Source organism: Polistes dominula, unplaced genomic scaffold (genome assembly GCF_049000335.1).
Source record: "Polistes dominula isolate Pdom_NZ unplaced genomic scaffold, Pdom_raw_medaka contig_23, whole genome shotgun sequence".
NCBI classification, from domain to species: Eukaryota; Metazoa; Arthropoda; class Insecta; order Hymenoptera; family Vespidae; genus Polistes; species Polistes dominula.
This window is the reverse complement of record NW_028300963.1, coordinates 1,229,257-1,246,349: the sequence shown is the minus strand read 5'-3', so window position 1 is coordinate 1,246,349 and position 17,093 is coordinate 1,229,257. Positions and strand designations below refer to the sequence as shown.

General features: G+C 32.4%; 1 protein-coding gene across 1 annotated transcript in view; it reads right to left on the bottom strand.

The window, feature by feature from the left end:
• Positions 1 to 17,093, bottom strand: part of LOC107065297 (protein bric-a-brac 1) — a 315,949-nt gene that overhangs the window by 236,446 nt on the left and 62,410 nt on the right. Inside the window, exon 3 of the mRNA XM_089172673.1 lies at positions 6,210 to 6,328. The gene's annotated coding sequence lies outside the window, so the exon portion shown is untranslated. The remainder of the gene's footprint in view (positions 1 to 6,209; positions 6,329 to 17,093) is intronic.

The following is a 17,093-nucleotide window of genomic DNA, read 5'->3' as shown; positions in this document are numbered from 1 at the left end:
AAATTTTAAATAACCGCTCCAAACGATCTGAATTCCCAGTCTATCCCCACTTTTCTAAAAGAAAGGAAGAAAGTAAGGAAGAAAGAAATAGTATAAAATGATCGTTGTCTCGTGGCCTCGTTTATCTTTATTTTTTCCTAGTGTTTTTTTTTTGTTTAAACAAGTAGTAGATGAAATTCAAAGAAGAAATATATATAACCCTCTCCTCTCACTCTCTCTCTCTCTCTTTCTCTTCGTCTCTTGCTTATGATAGGAATATTGAAAAGAAACAAGATACTATTTAACTAACGTAAAAATAACAAGGATGATAGTTGAAGTAAAAAAGAAATAAGTTTTCGAAGTACTGTTTAGGTATGACACAAGTATTCTTAAAATGGACTGAAAGATTCAAATTAAAAGGTCGGATTACTATTTTTCTGAACATACACACACACACACACACACACACACCTACATCAACACAGAGGAGACACATGTATACTTGGAAAATGGATAAGTTACCAAAGTGGATAGATAGAAAAGAGTATATAAGAGTGAATATCATATTGATAAATCTTATAGAGGTGTGAGAGAGAAGGAGAGAGAGAGAGAGAGAGAGAGAGAGTGATCATCTCAAAAGTCCGACGATATCTACTTACATACATACCTATTAGACTTACAAAAATTTCAAATATAACTTGAGAGAGGATAAATTTGATTCGTATTAGGAATGTCTCGATGTATTTCTAACGATTCTGCTCTATTTCCGATCGAGATCTAGCACGGTAAAAAGGGTGGCTTTGTGAAAACAAACGTCTGGAAAAGACAACGACCTCAAATTAAAATAATAATAATTCTTAATTTGACTTGATGATTTAACACTATTAATCAAAATAAAATAATCTTATTACATGTTGTTTATTCATCTGTGATATTTATCATAGAACATTTTTATCTATCTAAAGATCTATTAACTTAATCAAAAAAGAATCCGCTGAAACAAAAAGCAAGATGAAAATGATTGAAATTATTTAATGTATTCGTAGATGAGCTCATACTAATTGCAAGTTCGTAGTAAGTACTCCTTAACCATAGCAAGTAAAAATCACGAAAAGAGAGGTTGTTGGGATCAAAGTTCCTCGTGGAAGAAGTTATGATAAAAATAAGAAAACAAAACCAAAAAAAAAAAAAAAAGAAAAAAAGGAAAAGGAACGAAGCAACCAATAACAAAAATAAAAGATAAAAAGAGAGAAACGTTGTTCGATCAGTTGGAGGAGACGACGACGTCCGTCTAGAGAGATCGTGGTTCGCTATTGGCTCCGATTGGAGCATAGCATTCGAACTAGTTCCGGGTGAGCGTTCGCTCGAACGCACATCGACTAGAGAGAGAGAGAGAGAAAGAGAGAGAGGAGGAAGAGGAGGAGGGTTGAGTTGGGTGGTATGGGGGGGACTTGGCCTCCGCCTCCACCTCTCTCTCCCCTCCAATTTCTCCATCTCCTCCTCTTGCAGCTCTTCATTCTCCTCCTCGTTCCTCCGGCAGCTCTCTCGTACCGCTCTCGTTCCCTCCTCTCTCTCATCGATAATATACGGTCGTGCATGATTCTGCTTCGCGTATCGCAATGGCCCTCTGGGCAACCACCCATTCTACAAGCTAGCAACCTCCCGGCGTACCTAGCGCGCCAACCTGCCGGCTTGGCTCTGTGGTAGATAATGAGTGATTAGGTAATTAGTTGTCCAATATACACCCCATCCACCAGAATCCACCTCTCTCTCTCTCTCTCTCCATCTCCTTCTCTTCCATTCCTCTTCGCCACGACCACTAACCCGTGTCTCTTCCTCCTAAAGTGAGAGAGAGAGAAAGAGAGAGCTTGCTCGCTTGTTCGCCCACCTGCTTCCCCAATCCTGGTTATTCTCGTCGATCTGGAACGACGATTTCAACCCCCTTCGACTTCGGACTCTCCCCAAATTTTCCCTCTCTCTGCCTTTCTCCTTTTCCGTCTCTGTTTGAATCGTACAGAGTAAGCGTGCTTCTGTAATACGTACAACGAGAGTATCCCCCATTCTTCCAACCCAATGAGATTCCTGTTTTCTCTAGATATACGTACGTAAAAGGTATATATATATACATATATATATATATATATATATATATATATATATATATATATATATGCATCCCATAATGCATAAGCTATGAATATAATATCGATTGTAAAGCGAACGGACAAATTCAATATACATGTTGCTTTATTAATCCATTTTGATAGTTACTATATAATACCCATTTACCGTTACATTATTTACAATCTGATTATGTGCGTTAGATATTGTACAAAGGTATTTACGTATCAAAATGCATTAACGAATTGAATATTCTAATTCAAAGAAAAGAGAGAGAGAGAGAGAGAGATTTAGTTGGGATTAGAATTTTCCTAGGATTTCATTTTACTTCCAGTTGAAATTTATCGTATTATTATAGACACGAGTATTAAGAAACGCGTTCGAGATGATGCCGAGGAGTGGTGCTTTTTGACATTGGCCGTCAGTGAGAAATTTGTGTGTTCACGTGGAGTATCGATCTGAGAGAGAGAGGGAGAGAAAGGGGGAGAGGAGAACGAAAGGGGTGATCACGAATCTCCCGTTTCGTCCGGTAAAAAAGAAAGAAACAAAAATGGCCTTTGCCACAACGGCCGTGGCAGCTAACAGTACTTCCAGCACCACCTCCACCTACATCTCCATCTCCACAGCTCGTACTCTGGTTCCACCGACGGCGTCCATCCCCTTATAAATATAACAATTAAGCGCAAGCGAAAGGGGTCGAGAACGGGCGCGTATCGAAGGGAAGCAAAGGGAGGACGAACGACCAGAGTGCCGGAACGTTTTGTTGCAGGGGCTGTCGCCCACCACTTACCACATCACTACCTTTATACACGGTGGCAAGAATAAAGTGTTATCAACTATTATATTATCTTGTAATTTTAAAAAATCATCATCGTTTATAGCTTTTCTATTTCTAAGTAGAATTTGTTGTAAGCACAGGTAACAATGAAATTTTGTATAAAACGTTGTATGAAACGAAAGAGATTTGGAAAGTTTTAGTGTTGGTGTGGTGTATGTATGTGTACACGTGCCTACAATTTATATTATATATAAATATATTATATTAAATAATAATTATATAATAATTATATAGTAAATTAAATAATATAATTTATATTAAAATATATTTAATTAAATATTACAATAAGAATAATATTGTATAAATAAATTTGTATGAAAATTATATATATAACGTTAAAACGATTCTAAATATAAGTAAAGAATATCAAAGTTTGGAATGTACCTTAAATAATTGTTAAATAATCGAAATAAATGTGTATTGATGTTTAAAAGCACTGTGTATAGGTTCGGAGTACCGTCCTCTTCGAAATTCACCTTCAAACTGACACACGTTATCCTCTGTCAAAATTCTTATATTGAATGTTGTTTATATGACATTTCAAAAGTCGTGCACGTGTGTAGCGTAAATAATATTCTTAATAAATCGAATTGAACATTATAACGTTCTAATTTCATCATTTTTTTTTCATTCTAATGTAATTATTTTATTATTTATTTCAAAATAAATAAATAAATAAATAAATAAAAGACAAGTAAAAAAAAGAAAAAAAACAAAGGGAATAAAATTGAAATGAATATTTTCTTTTATACGAGGGTATCTGATATTTTCTATGGTTCACCCTATATACTTAAAACATATATGTATTACGATTTACGTGCACGCATACATACGTTACGTCTACGTCTCCCGCTTATGTTATGTCCTCCAGCAACTACCCTCTCATACGATGCAAAATAGAAAGGGGTAGTAGGTTCGATCGTTTGGGGGCTCGACTGTCTTTCTCCTCTTTTTGGAGTATACAACCACTGATATGCTTTGAGAATCTATAGGGCACTAACGTCGTATCGAAAAGTATGTCGAAGTTGTTATTGTCCATAGTTTCATCCAAAATTCATCAATTATTTTATTTTGAATATTATTTCGTCGATAAAGTCAATCCTATTTTTCGAGGTTATTGATATGAATCATGCATTTTATATTCTCTATCGTACAAATTCAACTTGAATTGAAGAAAAGATTACAAAAATACATTTAAATGAAACAACGAGAGTATAAGTAAAATTAAGCAGAAAGAAAGAAAGAAAGAAAGAAAGAAAAGAAAAGAAAAGAAAAGGGTTAAGAGACGAGAGAATATAGTTGAAGGTAACGGGAAGGAGGGAGGGAGGGAGGGAGGTCAGGGGGAGGGAAGTAGAGACGACGACTACTAGGACAAAGATCGTTGAAACTTTAGGCCGCGACGTGGGAGTTAATTCACGAAAGCGCCGAGGCGAATTCAATTCGCGTAAGTTAACGCGTGACGAAACCATCTCACTCTTCTCATTCTTTTATGTGATGGTAGTCGTCGTAATCGTCATCGCCGTAGTCGTAGTCGTAGTCGTAGTCGTAGTCGTAGTCGTAGTCGTAGTTGGACGACCTAGGTCATAACTATTTAAATGCTGGCTGCTGGATAAATTGTTGTATTAGTCACGCCAAGTTTATATTAATACATTCTTCCCTATCTCTGTTATTCTATCTTTTTTTTTCTTTCTTTTCTTTCTTTATTTCTATCTCTATATCTTTTCCTTTCATTTTCTAGCACGCTTCGTCATTTCCTAGCTCTTAGAAACCTTCCTTCATTTGACTTAAATTCGTCATACTCAATATAATATATATATGTATGTACTATACTAAGATATTTTACAAATATTATATACATTGTAACTATGACAAATATTCTCACCAAATTGATACAAATTTTGATCGGAATTTTGTTCATCGAATGAAAATGTTATATCACTTTATTACACCCCTAGTTTTTTCCCCTGTTCTCCCTTTTTTTTTATCTTGATATTATATATATATATATATATATATACTCCCCTTTTTTCCATTGGTATATTTTAATAATATAAAATATATTGCGAAAATTTTAATATCTCTTTTTTTTTTTTTTCATTTCTACCTCAAAGGAATGCCAACCAATTCCACCCCTCCTTCCCTTTGTGTTTATTATCGTTCTTTATATTTTTGTATTTTTTATTATCAAACAAATTGAATAGACTATACCGCATTAAAGTATTAGATTATGGTTAAAATTTATTGTTTAAGGAAATGAGGGATTTTTCAAGAAATGTTTAAACGATCGATCATTTGCAATGAAAAGCGTTGACGAATCCGTTGATGACAACGACGATGACGACGATCACGATGACAAAAATAAAATGCATATATATATATATATAATATTCGTATAATTATACGTATACGTATATGTTTGTAAAAATATCGGGAACATAGTTTCTGATGTAATACATACTTCGTAAAAGAGGTCTCGCACTTGTAATTTCTTCGCTGACAACATCCGCTATTTCTGTCGACACCAAACGAAGCCGCAACAACGTCAAGAGAACAATCTCGTTTTTTTATTATTATTAATATTATTATTATTATTATTATTATTATATTAATAACATTTCAGTCCTAACAATATTCTAATTTGTTTCTTTTATTGATTCAAAAATGATTATAAAATAAAACCGATCAATTTTGTAACATCTTTTTGTTTTTATCAATTCAAATCAATTTGAAAAAATGAGAAAATGAGAGAGAGAGAGAGAGAGAGAGAGAGAGAGAGAGAGAGAGAGAGAGAGAGTGAGAAAGATAAAAAGAAAGCAACCTTTAAACTTCAACTCGTACGTGGATATGAACGATGTTAAAAGATTGTAAGTACTTCCAAGGGCCTTCTTACAGATCCCCCACCCTTTCCCCCCACCCTATTGGAAAGAAGGAGAAGGTCGTTCGGGTCCCTTGAAAATGGAGTTTCCTTAAGTGGAGGAGAAAATCGATGCACGATTCAAGCACTAGCTAGCTAGGAGGAGAAAAAGTAAAAGGAGGGTGGGAGGAGGGAAAGGGGAGGAGGGTTTACCGACCGCTCGTTACCTTCATAGGTGGAATCAAGGCAAAACTTTCAGTTGAAAATTGCAACCTGCATACTCCTATATCACCCTGTTGCTCTTCTACTCTCTCTCTCTCTCTATCTATCTATCTATCTATCAATCTCTCTTTCTCTCTCTCTCTCTCTCTCTCTCTCTCATTTCTTCTTGTTTTTTTCAATGTTCTAACTGCTCACCTATAGGTTAGATGTTTTAGTACGTCTTCGAAATCTCGCTTCTTTCTGACAAGGTACGTTGCACTCCTTGAAATCCATTCTTCACTTTTTGGGGTGATCCTCCGTGTGCCTTTTTCAATCTACAAACAAAATATTACATAATTAAATATTTATTTTCATTATACCATATTCATTCAAAATATTTTATATATATATATATATATATATATATATATATATATATATATATATATATATATATATATATATTATTATTAACACGTTTCATGCCACGTGTACCACCGGTGGTAAACTTACCATTTGACATATTTATTTAATGCTTTACTGAAAATATATGTTTATAACAAATTTAATTCTATACAAAAATATTTCTAATAAAATATTATAAGCATAATATAAAATAAAGCATATAAGTTTGTTTTAATTGTTATATATATTTATAATAATTAATAAATTACATGTAATAATGTGGTTGATTTTGTTCAAGCAAAATTAAATGGCTTGAATGACAAGTCAGGTAAAAAGTGCTTGACACGAAACGTGTTAAATTACATTTGTTAATTTCATTCTATTATTTATAAAAAAAAAAATAAAAAAATAAAATCTTTTATTCTTTTCTTATATTTAAAATGAATCAATTATAAAGAAGAATATAATTTATATATATATATATATTTTTTTTTTTTTTTTTTCTAAAAAGATCGCGAATGAGAAAATCAACGAAAATATTTCAATACGTTTTGTCGATCGAATGTTTTATACGGATGATTTGAGAGAGAAAGAAAAAAGAGAATGAGAGAGTTCTCACGAATTGCTTTACAGTTTGAGAAAGTTTCGTTAGAAAAAGAAAAGAGAAGAGAGGATACGAAAGAAAAAGAGAGAAAGAGAGAGAGAGAAATAGAAACGACGATAAACGGAGATGAGGAGAAGGGAGAGATAGGGAAAAGGAGAAGGTAGGGAGGTGGGGGAGAGGAGGTAACGATGGTTACAGCAGAATAAACCCCTCAATAATGAGTTCCGCGAGTGAATTCCGGTGCGGAGAGGCTCGAGATAATAAAACAGAGCGGCCGGTACGCCGGTGTGCCACTACACCAACGTTGACGTTGATCTGAGCTGGTGCTTCGTGAATGAGATGGTGTGCACGTAATAACGTAACTATGTGTCTGTGTATATATATATATATAGATGATACAATATATATATTCATATATATTATATAGTTTATACGTATACGTGTTCATGTTCGCGTGTATATCTATACGTCTGTCAGTTTGTATGACTATGTCTCTCTCTCTATTTCTGTGTATATATATATGAGTGTACGTGGGTGTGTGTTTGCACGTGTATACGTGAGAGTACCACCGCCGTACCGGCAAGAGTAATAGTAAGAGGCAATAAAATATAATGAAATAACATCCAATCCAAGAGAGATATTGTGAAAATATTATTACTAACTTATTACTCGCTGGGTTCGGTGCAGCACGCTCTCTTTTTCTATTTCTATCCATCTATCTCTCTTTCTCTCTTTCTCTTCCTCTCGCTTTCTTTCTCTCTTTCATTCTTTCTCCCCAAGCTTTTTCTTCCTTTTTACCAACCTCCTCCTACAACACCACCACCACCACCACCACCACCACCACCACCACCACCGTACTCTCTCATCCAACCGACCTCGACCCGAACTCGTCCTTTTCAACCCACCCATTCGGAGTTGGGTACTCCTTTTTTGTATTTTTATTTTTTTCTCTCTCTCTCTCTCTCTCTCTCTTTCTCTCTCTTGCTCACTCACTCTTTATCTGCTCACACTCTCACAAGTTTTTCTATTTATTTATCTCTCTTACTCTCAACGTTCAGTTTTTATTCGAACGTTTCCGCACGTCTCGCAGCGATCTACGTTTCTAACGCATCAGATTTTTTTGTTTTTACTATAAACGTTTTCGCATATCGTTTATCCTAACACTTGTCACGTTATTTGTAGATTTTTTACGCCTATCTTCTCTTTCTATTATTTCGATTCGATAGGGAACGTCGAAATTTGATTTTTGACAGTGGAGAGTTATTACAGGAAGAAAAAAAAAACACGAAATTTTTGTTCAAGTGATCGTATAAAATAAAAATATAAATAATATTCACGTGTATAAGAACTTATTTCTTAACACGTTGAGCGTTCGCCATGCGAATTTTTAGGGGAATTTTCTGTCAGGCCACAGGCGTTACTTTGCATTGAAAAAATAATTGAACGTGTCAGTCACATGTGACGGACGCGGCCTAAGCGGAAAGTCTAGTGTCAGCCACCGATGGCTGACATGGCGCTCAACGTATTAAAGATACTCTTCGTACTGCAGTAAGAAATAAAATTCAAAAAAAGAAAAAAATAAGATAATATAAACGGAAGGGTAATAAAGGATGATCAAAACTAAGAATTAAGAATAAGAATAAGGGATGCAAAGGAGAAATCAAATCAAATCGGTAAGAGAATCGTTAGAGAAGATGCGCATCGGGTTGCATAGGTTGCATCGGTTGCATTGGTTGCATCGCCATCGCCTTCGGAGGCGCAGCACCGTACGTACGTACGATTTGCGATCGATCGAGCACGGCCCGCCGGCGTATTTGAAATGCAAAGTACGTGCCGAGCATTATCTTCCAGGAAAGACTGGGCGGTGGAATAAAAAAAAAAAAGAAGAAGAAGAAGAAAGAAGAAAGAAGAAAAAGGAAAAAATAAAAAATCAAAAAAGAAAAAAAAAAGAATAGAAAAAATTATTACAGCCAGAGATATCCACTAGCGCGAGAGATCGCGGGTACGTGGTGACGAAAGACGGTTATATAAAGACGGATACGTATACGCACACATATACACACATATATATGTACATACGTACACACCTGTATATATATAAAATATATACTTGTTCCTCCCAAGTTCGCCTTAGGATGTATTCGCACGTTATAGATGGTACTGTACGAGAAAAAGAAAGAAAGAGAGAGAGAGAAAGAGAGAAAGGTAGAGGAATGAAAGAAAATAGAAGAGAAAGAGATAGATAGGGAGAGTGAGTGAGAGAGTGAGTGAGAGAGAAGATACGTGCAACAATCCTATCTGACCGTGTAAATCTCCGGGCGTCGTAACGAAGCGGCAAATCGAAACTAAACGGTAGCCCATGAATGGGAAATCAGAAAATAACGTTACGCCGTGCCGAGGCCGCGAGCTTCCGGCTGGGACACCCCACATACATGAGAGATTTGCTTCCTATACCTATACTAACTATATATATAAGTATGTGTGTATTACGTATTTATATACGTACGTGCGTGTTGTATGGGTGTATACAAGAGAAGGTGTTTACATATACACGTACACGTACGTGTAGCATATATATGTATGGGTGTACACGAGAGAAGGTGTTTACATATATATGTATATAAATATACACGTACGTGTAACATACGTGTTAGAGAATTGGAAAGAGAGAGAGAGAGAGAGAAGGGTGGAAAAGTGGAATCGAAGGAAGAACGGGTGGAACGGGAAGAATGAGAAGGAAGGGGAGGGTAGGTGGTTGATAGAGAGAGAGAGAGAGGAAGAAACTTCGTCTCACGCATCCCGGGCTACACCGTAATGCACATTATCTCGTAAGTGAAATCTGGTTACGAAGTCCGTTTATTAGGGATTTAATTGATCGACGACGCCTGGAGCAAGTTCTACAAGCCGATTTTTCTCCTTCCGATTTAACATAAATATAAACATTTTCTTCGGAAATAATAGAAAGACATGTATGTATGTGTGTGTGTCTAATATATAGTTTAGGATACGTAGGTTTGTAAATGAAATTAGATAGTTTTCTTACTTTAGTGTTTATACACCCTTATTTTTTTTATTAACAATAGTATAGAAGATTTAGAGCAAGGGGTAGAAAATAAAAGATGGTAGAACGATTTTCTTGTTGATCTTTAATTTTTTTCTTTTTCTTATTACTTATTATTATATTATATAAATATACGTGTATAAGAATAGGGTAGTTTATAGTGCAAATATTAGTATAGTATATTAATTTAAAGTGCGTTATATTTTATGTGTATATTTCAATACACCATGTCAATCATTGATCTTGTATCTATAGTAATAATTAATAATAATTAATAATAATAATAATAATATTATTATATATAGGTAGGAGTATAAAATATAATATAATATTTCAAATATATCTTAATATTAGTACAGTATATTAATGAAAGAGCGTTATGAATACTTCAATATTAGTATACCTATACTACTCTAATATAAATTGATTTAATTATACTACACTATAATATAATATAATAATATTTCTCTATGATTGTTCATATATGAATGAAAAAAAAAAAAATAGTCCAAATATCATACATTTGTTTCTATCTTTCTTTCCTTAAGATCGTTGAAGATTCTATTTTTTTTTTTTTTTTTTTTTTTTTTTTAATGGAGAGTGTCAACGATTGAAATAAATTTCTCCTAATAGTAATATAGTAACTCAAGTGTAATTACTTGAGATATTGTACTATAGATAAAAAGGCAAGTTTTGTGGAACACGACTTATGTCAGGCCGATCGTGGGACCGTGATGCCTCGATATTTCAACTATACACAACTACTACGACAAAGCACGTATTACGTACGTCCCGCTCGGCTAACGATCGTGTATTGTGCATTGAAAATACGACACAGTTCTTTCTCTTACTTCATTTCCAACTCGCGCATTTTTATGGCGCCCGAGACATACGCGATTACTATATGCATGCATGCATACAAACATATATCTTTTACATATACGCGTGTATGTGTATGTATCTTTATGTGATATAATACCAACGATATATGCATTTGGAAGAAGTTGAAAAGTATCTTCGTATATACACGCATTGTTCACTATTTCTATACTCTTAAACGTCTGTGTTTTCAATCTTTATATATTTGTGTGTACGTAGAAATATAGTAGAGTACAGATGCATATATATATATATATATATATGTATGTGTAAATGCAACGTGCATCTACAAACTCCTACCACTTTATCTCTCCTCATCTTTCTTCTTTATTTTTCTTGTTACTGTTGTTGTCTATCTCTTTTCTCGTTGATCGTGAATGAAATTATTTACGGTTTGTTCCGTTTCTCTATAACCGACCCTCTCTCAACCCTTTCCTCCCTCTTTCTAACTCTCCCTCATACACCGACACCAAACGCTATTATTGACTCGCGTAATTTAGGCGAATGATTTATCTCTCTATGACTTTCCTTACAACGAATCAAATTTCTTTTCTTCTGTTTTTCTTTTTTTTTTTTGCTTTGTTTTGTTTAAAATATGTACTTTCAATAAATGTACTAACAACGAATATTACCTACTTGTTACAAAGTTCCTTATTTTACGCGTACGCAAAAATTGAATCTCAATTTATATCGACTTATTTACTTACTTACTTTCCAATCATATTCTACTTTTTATGTTGGACATTAACTTTCTATTACCTGCGTTGTGTCTATAACTTTTCTATGTGTATGTATGTATAATTCGCGTTTGATAAAAAGTAAAAAAAAAAGAAAAATTATATAACGTGAAAGTTATAGTATACAACGTGTACTTAGGAAACATTAATCTTTCGATACGCGAACTGATCATTAATTTTTTCCATTTTTCTTTTTCTTCCTCTTCTTCTTCTTCTTCTTCTTCTTCTTCTTCTTTGTCTTGTGATAATAATTATAATAATAATAATAATAATAATAAAATTAAAAATAACTTTTCAAGGTTAATAATGCGACGATAGATTGAAAAATTGGATTAACGATGTCATTGAAGAATACAATTTCTAGATATAAGATCTAATATATGAAGACAAATATAAAAATCAAATGAAATTTCAAATAAAAAATTAATTATATAACAGTAATGTTGTAACATTGTGTTAAAAAAAAAAAAATTAAAAAAGAACTTTATAAACATTATTCTATAAATACGAATGAATTATTAATTAAATAATATAATATAATGTAATATAAATATATATATATATACAATAATGTGATATTAAAGTTTCATAATGTTACGTAAATGAAATTTTAATGCTAACACGATCTAATATTATATCTAACATTTAATAGGAAAAAAAATGCAAAAAAAAAAAATAAAATAAAATAATAATCAACCGTAGGAGACGAAAATTATATGGCAAAATATATTCAACGAATGAATAAATTTCGAATAAATAAATCCCCGAACCCGTTCATTTTCCATTCGTGAAAATAATATTATATATATATATATATATAATAAAAAAAAAAAAAAGTAACAAATATAATATTGATTATCAAAAGTTGCATGACGTGTTGTGCAAAATATTAAGAATAACGATCACTAACGATTGAAATAATGTAAAAATGATTATGAGACCAGTGCATAAATAAAATTCTTTCTTAATAACACCTGGAAAATAAATAGAGAAATAAAAAAAAAAAAGATAAAGATAATGATAAAAGTAATGTAAAGATATGACGTAGTCGTTAGACATTTTAGTAGAATTTCTTAGCGAGTTCCCTTTCCCTCTCTCTCTCTCTCTCTCTCCTACCCCTATTTTCCTTCAGCTTCTCTTTCTTCTTCTTACTGAAAGTCTCCCTTACTATCCTTATCCTTCGTATACTTAGTTACGTTCTTAGTCTACTCTATATTCACGTTAATATAGTAAAGCGTAGCGATTTGTCGAGACGCCGTCGCTTATATAAATAATATATCGTTATGCGAAACAGGCGTGAGCGTCTCGTCCGTAGATCTCGCACGTGTTTTCGCTTGAAGTTACATAAAACCTACGTACTTTATATGTATACATTCTCAAGCACGTTGTATCTTCGTGTATACTTTAGTTAGTATATCGTATCTATCTATATATATATATATATACTATATAATATAATTAGTATAGTATAGTATAATATATTATAATATAAACTATAAAATTATTATAATGTTATAATATATATTATATTATACTATACTATACTAAAATATAATAATAATATTTATACTATAAAATAATAATAATAAATATAATACATTTATATAGTTAGTATATCGTATCTATGAGTATATATACTATATAATATAATTACTATAGTATAGTATAGTATAATATATTATAATATATATTATATATTAATAAAAAATAATATACTAAAATATAATAATAATATTTATACTATAAAATAATAATAATAAATATAATACATATAATACATATATGTGTGTATTGCAATTATATGGTCCAGAAGCGAAATAAGTACTTAGTACGATAACTTAGATATGATACTTTCAATTTAATCTTTCATCAAAATTGAAATGAATGATCCAAAAAATATATAAAATGAAAAAAAAAGCCGACTGAACGATGAAACGTTAAATTTCGTAATAAACTCGTGAGACTAATAATATAAGTCGTGTAGCATCGTTGCCTCGCCTATGATAATTATGTTACTCATATATGTGCAGATATTATTACTAACGCGAAATGCATTATACGAATGAGCTTCGTGTCTGTCTTGTCGTGTTAACGTAAACATAAATATATTATACGTTAAACATTACATTTGATTTTTCTCTTTATTGATTGTATCATTCTTTAACGGATATATGAATCATACGAATATTTAAACAATAATGTTCTCGCAATAATGTAAAAATTGTTTTCTTTTTTTTCTTTTTTTTTTTTTGCATACAAATTACACGCATATTCTACGAATGATAAAAGAAATAAAAATAATTAACGCGAATGAAATTATAATTAAAGGATGTATATTGGTAATTAAGATGAAAATGATTGAATATACTCTATTTATATATATCTATTCGTCCCTTTAGTTCCCTTAACAAGGATTGGAATATACAGAACGGAATGTAGATCCCTTTATTAAAACGATCGTCTAGTGCTTTGGTAGGCTTTACCCGAGAAGACACCTATGTGGTGTGTTTGTCATTGAAGATGGTAATCTAATCCTCCATTTCGGCTCTCATTCATGCTCAAAACCACTCCACCGTCCATAGGTTCAATTCTGATACGCCAGTGAGAAACAGTATTAGGTAACTCGAGAAGACACCTGCTACCGTTTTTGTGGATATCTCGGATCATCATCAGTAGCATCACGTCAGATGAATTTGTGCATGAGCTTGTAATCATACCACTAATACAAACCTATGAATATACGTTAGAGTGATCATTCGAAAAATAATTCATCTAGGTCATGGTTGTTCTACTATTTTATACACACATGTATATATTAATTATTTAATCAGTCATATGTAAATAAATATCGTATTCTGTTTTTCCACGAAGTTATTTAAATATATACATTATATATTATATATATATATATTTAATGAATATAACTGTGTGTGTGTGTGTGTGTATATATGTGAATGTGTATGTATAATCGTTTATGCAGAAAGAGAGCGTACAAATATTCCGTATTGCTCGCGGTAAATCACTTCATTTGCATAATGAACCGGCTTTTTAACTAAAATAAATTGTCTTTTATTTATGCATCGAGAGTGTAATCATTATTGATGCTCCATCGGCTCGATTCACTTGCAATTTTGGGATACACGTTTAAAATTGATATTATCGCGATAGGTGAATTGAGTTGAGTTGAGTTGAGTCGAGTTGAGTTGAGCTGAGCTGAGCTCAGCCGAGCTGAGCTTTTGTAATAATTTCGCTTTCTCCAATGAGTCGAACTAAGCCAAATACGATTAATACGAATTAATATACATAATATAAGTATTGTATATAGGTGTTAACGAAAGATAATAAATTCGTTATTGTTTATACGTTCGAAAGTAATACGTCATAAAAGTTATGACGACGTACAGTACAACGTTGTCATTTGAAAAAATGACTACATATTTTTAATTCTAATCGCATTATAATAATGTAACATAACAATTTTATATTTGTCACGTGTCGGAAAACGTGTAAAAGACATCTGCAATGTTTCTTTATCCTTTTTCTGTCTCAAGTATCGAAAATGTTTATAATTGTAAATGAATCGTTACAAACCGTTACCACGATAGTGTTAACCTACCACTGAAAATTTTTCTTCAAACAACGTTTGCGACATACGCGCGAGAATAATTCTTCTTCGTCTAGCATGAATAAAATACCGTTGGCAAACGATAAAAGAAGATTTTCGTTCAACTTTAAACGTGCACGAATAAAATAGCTTTAAGTAACGTTACGTTAGAATGCATAGACGATTTAAGAGGATACAAAACAACGTGTGCATCGTGTTGTGTAATATTATAATCAGCAATGAGAAAATAAATAATTATACTACGTTTAACGATCGTTCTTTGTCTTTGTCTTTTCCCTTCTTCTTCTTCTTCTTCTTCTTCTTGTTCTTCTTGTTCTTCTTTTTTGTCTTCTTCATTTTCTTCTTTTAATCTCCTCCTCTTTCTAATCATCGTTACGATAAATATCTTTACGTTTCCTGTTGTATTTCAATGAATGTCGGATAAACGAAACCTTACAACGAGTCGTAAAAATGCATTTGATTTTCATTTCAATTTTTTATTTTTTTGTACAGTTTTGATAGATCGATGCAATGATCTATAGATCATTGTATATTTGTAAAAGGAATTTTTCCACATACGAGTATGTATTTTAAACGTTACTTGTAATCATATAAAACAATCCTATTATTTGCGTTTAAAAAATAAAAATAAAAATAAATAACAGAGAGTGATATGAAATAGTGGTATGTAAAAAGTAAAAGTTGAAATATAAAAAAAAAAAAAAAGAAGAAAAAAAAGAAAAGGCACACTATTCCTCGCTAAGTGTAATTATTGCTTTTCACGGTACATACACCCGGTTGTTCTTTATTACTAGCTTTAATGGAAAAAAAAGCTGCGTAGGTATCCATATTTTAATTAGTGTTACTTTTTAAAGGTTTCACGCGTGTACTCGTAATTTACGCTCATATAAACGTACAAACTCTATCTCTCTTAATTTATTTAAATTATCTAATATAAGATAAGCAAAAATATTGAACGAATCTTTCCCAGGGGGGTTAGGTAAAGAGATAAAAAAAAAAAAACCAAATTTTTCCTCTCTTTTTGATTTATTTTATTTTTTTTTTTTATCTTTTTACAAAAATCTTTCACCGGTAGCCCTTTGACACGACGAACACGAGAAGTTTATTTTACGTATTACAAAGAGAAAGAAAATATAAAACACACATACTACACATAAAAGAAAAAGAGAGAAAAGATCGTTGAACGGTAACGCGTCTGTTTAATCATACAAAAAATCTTTGCGAGCTCTGTAGTCTCTTTTGGAAAAACCGCAAAGTAAAATCACTCTCGTTTCAGTATTACGTACTCTTTCCTTATCTCTTTTTCTTTCTCTCTCTCTCTCTCTCTCTTTCTCTCCCTCTCTTACTCTTCCTTTTTCTTTTAACAAGTAACAGAAAAAGCAAGATATACGCGTGCGCAGCACCTTTCTCACGCTGTTAACTTGTAATCTTAAATTCAACAGCTCGGGGAGAACACGTAACAGGCATTCTCGTGGTTCGTATTGTGGCTTACGATATATACACACACCGGTATGTGTCGCGTGCTTCCACTTCCTTTTCTAGCAACCTAGAATGAACCAACGAACGAACGAACGAACGAACGAACGAACGAAGGAACGAGTTAACGTTTATACGAGCTTTACTCGTTACGACGACGATCTAATCGTAAATGAAATCTTATCGATCGTTTAACATACCTATCTTTTCAAACCTAAACTAAATACAAATATAAAATGAAATCTCAAACAATTTATCTGTACAAATAACATGAACGTTATTGAAACTAACAATAAGATAAAAAGAGAGAGAA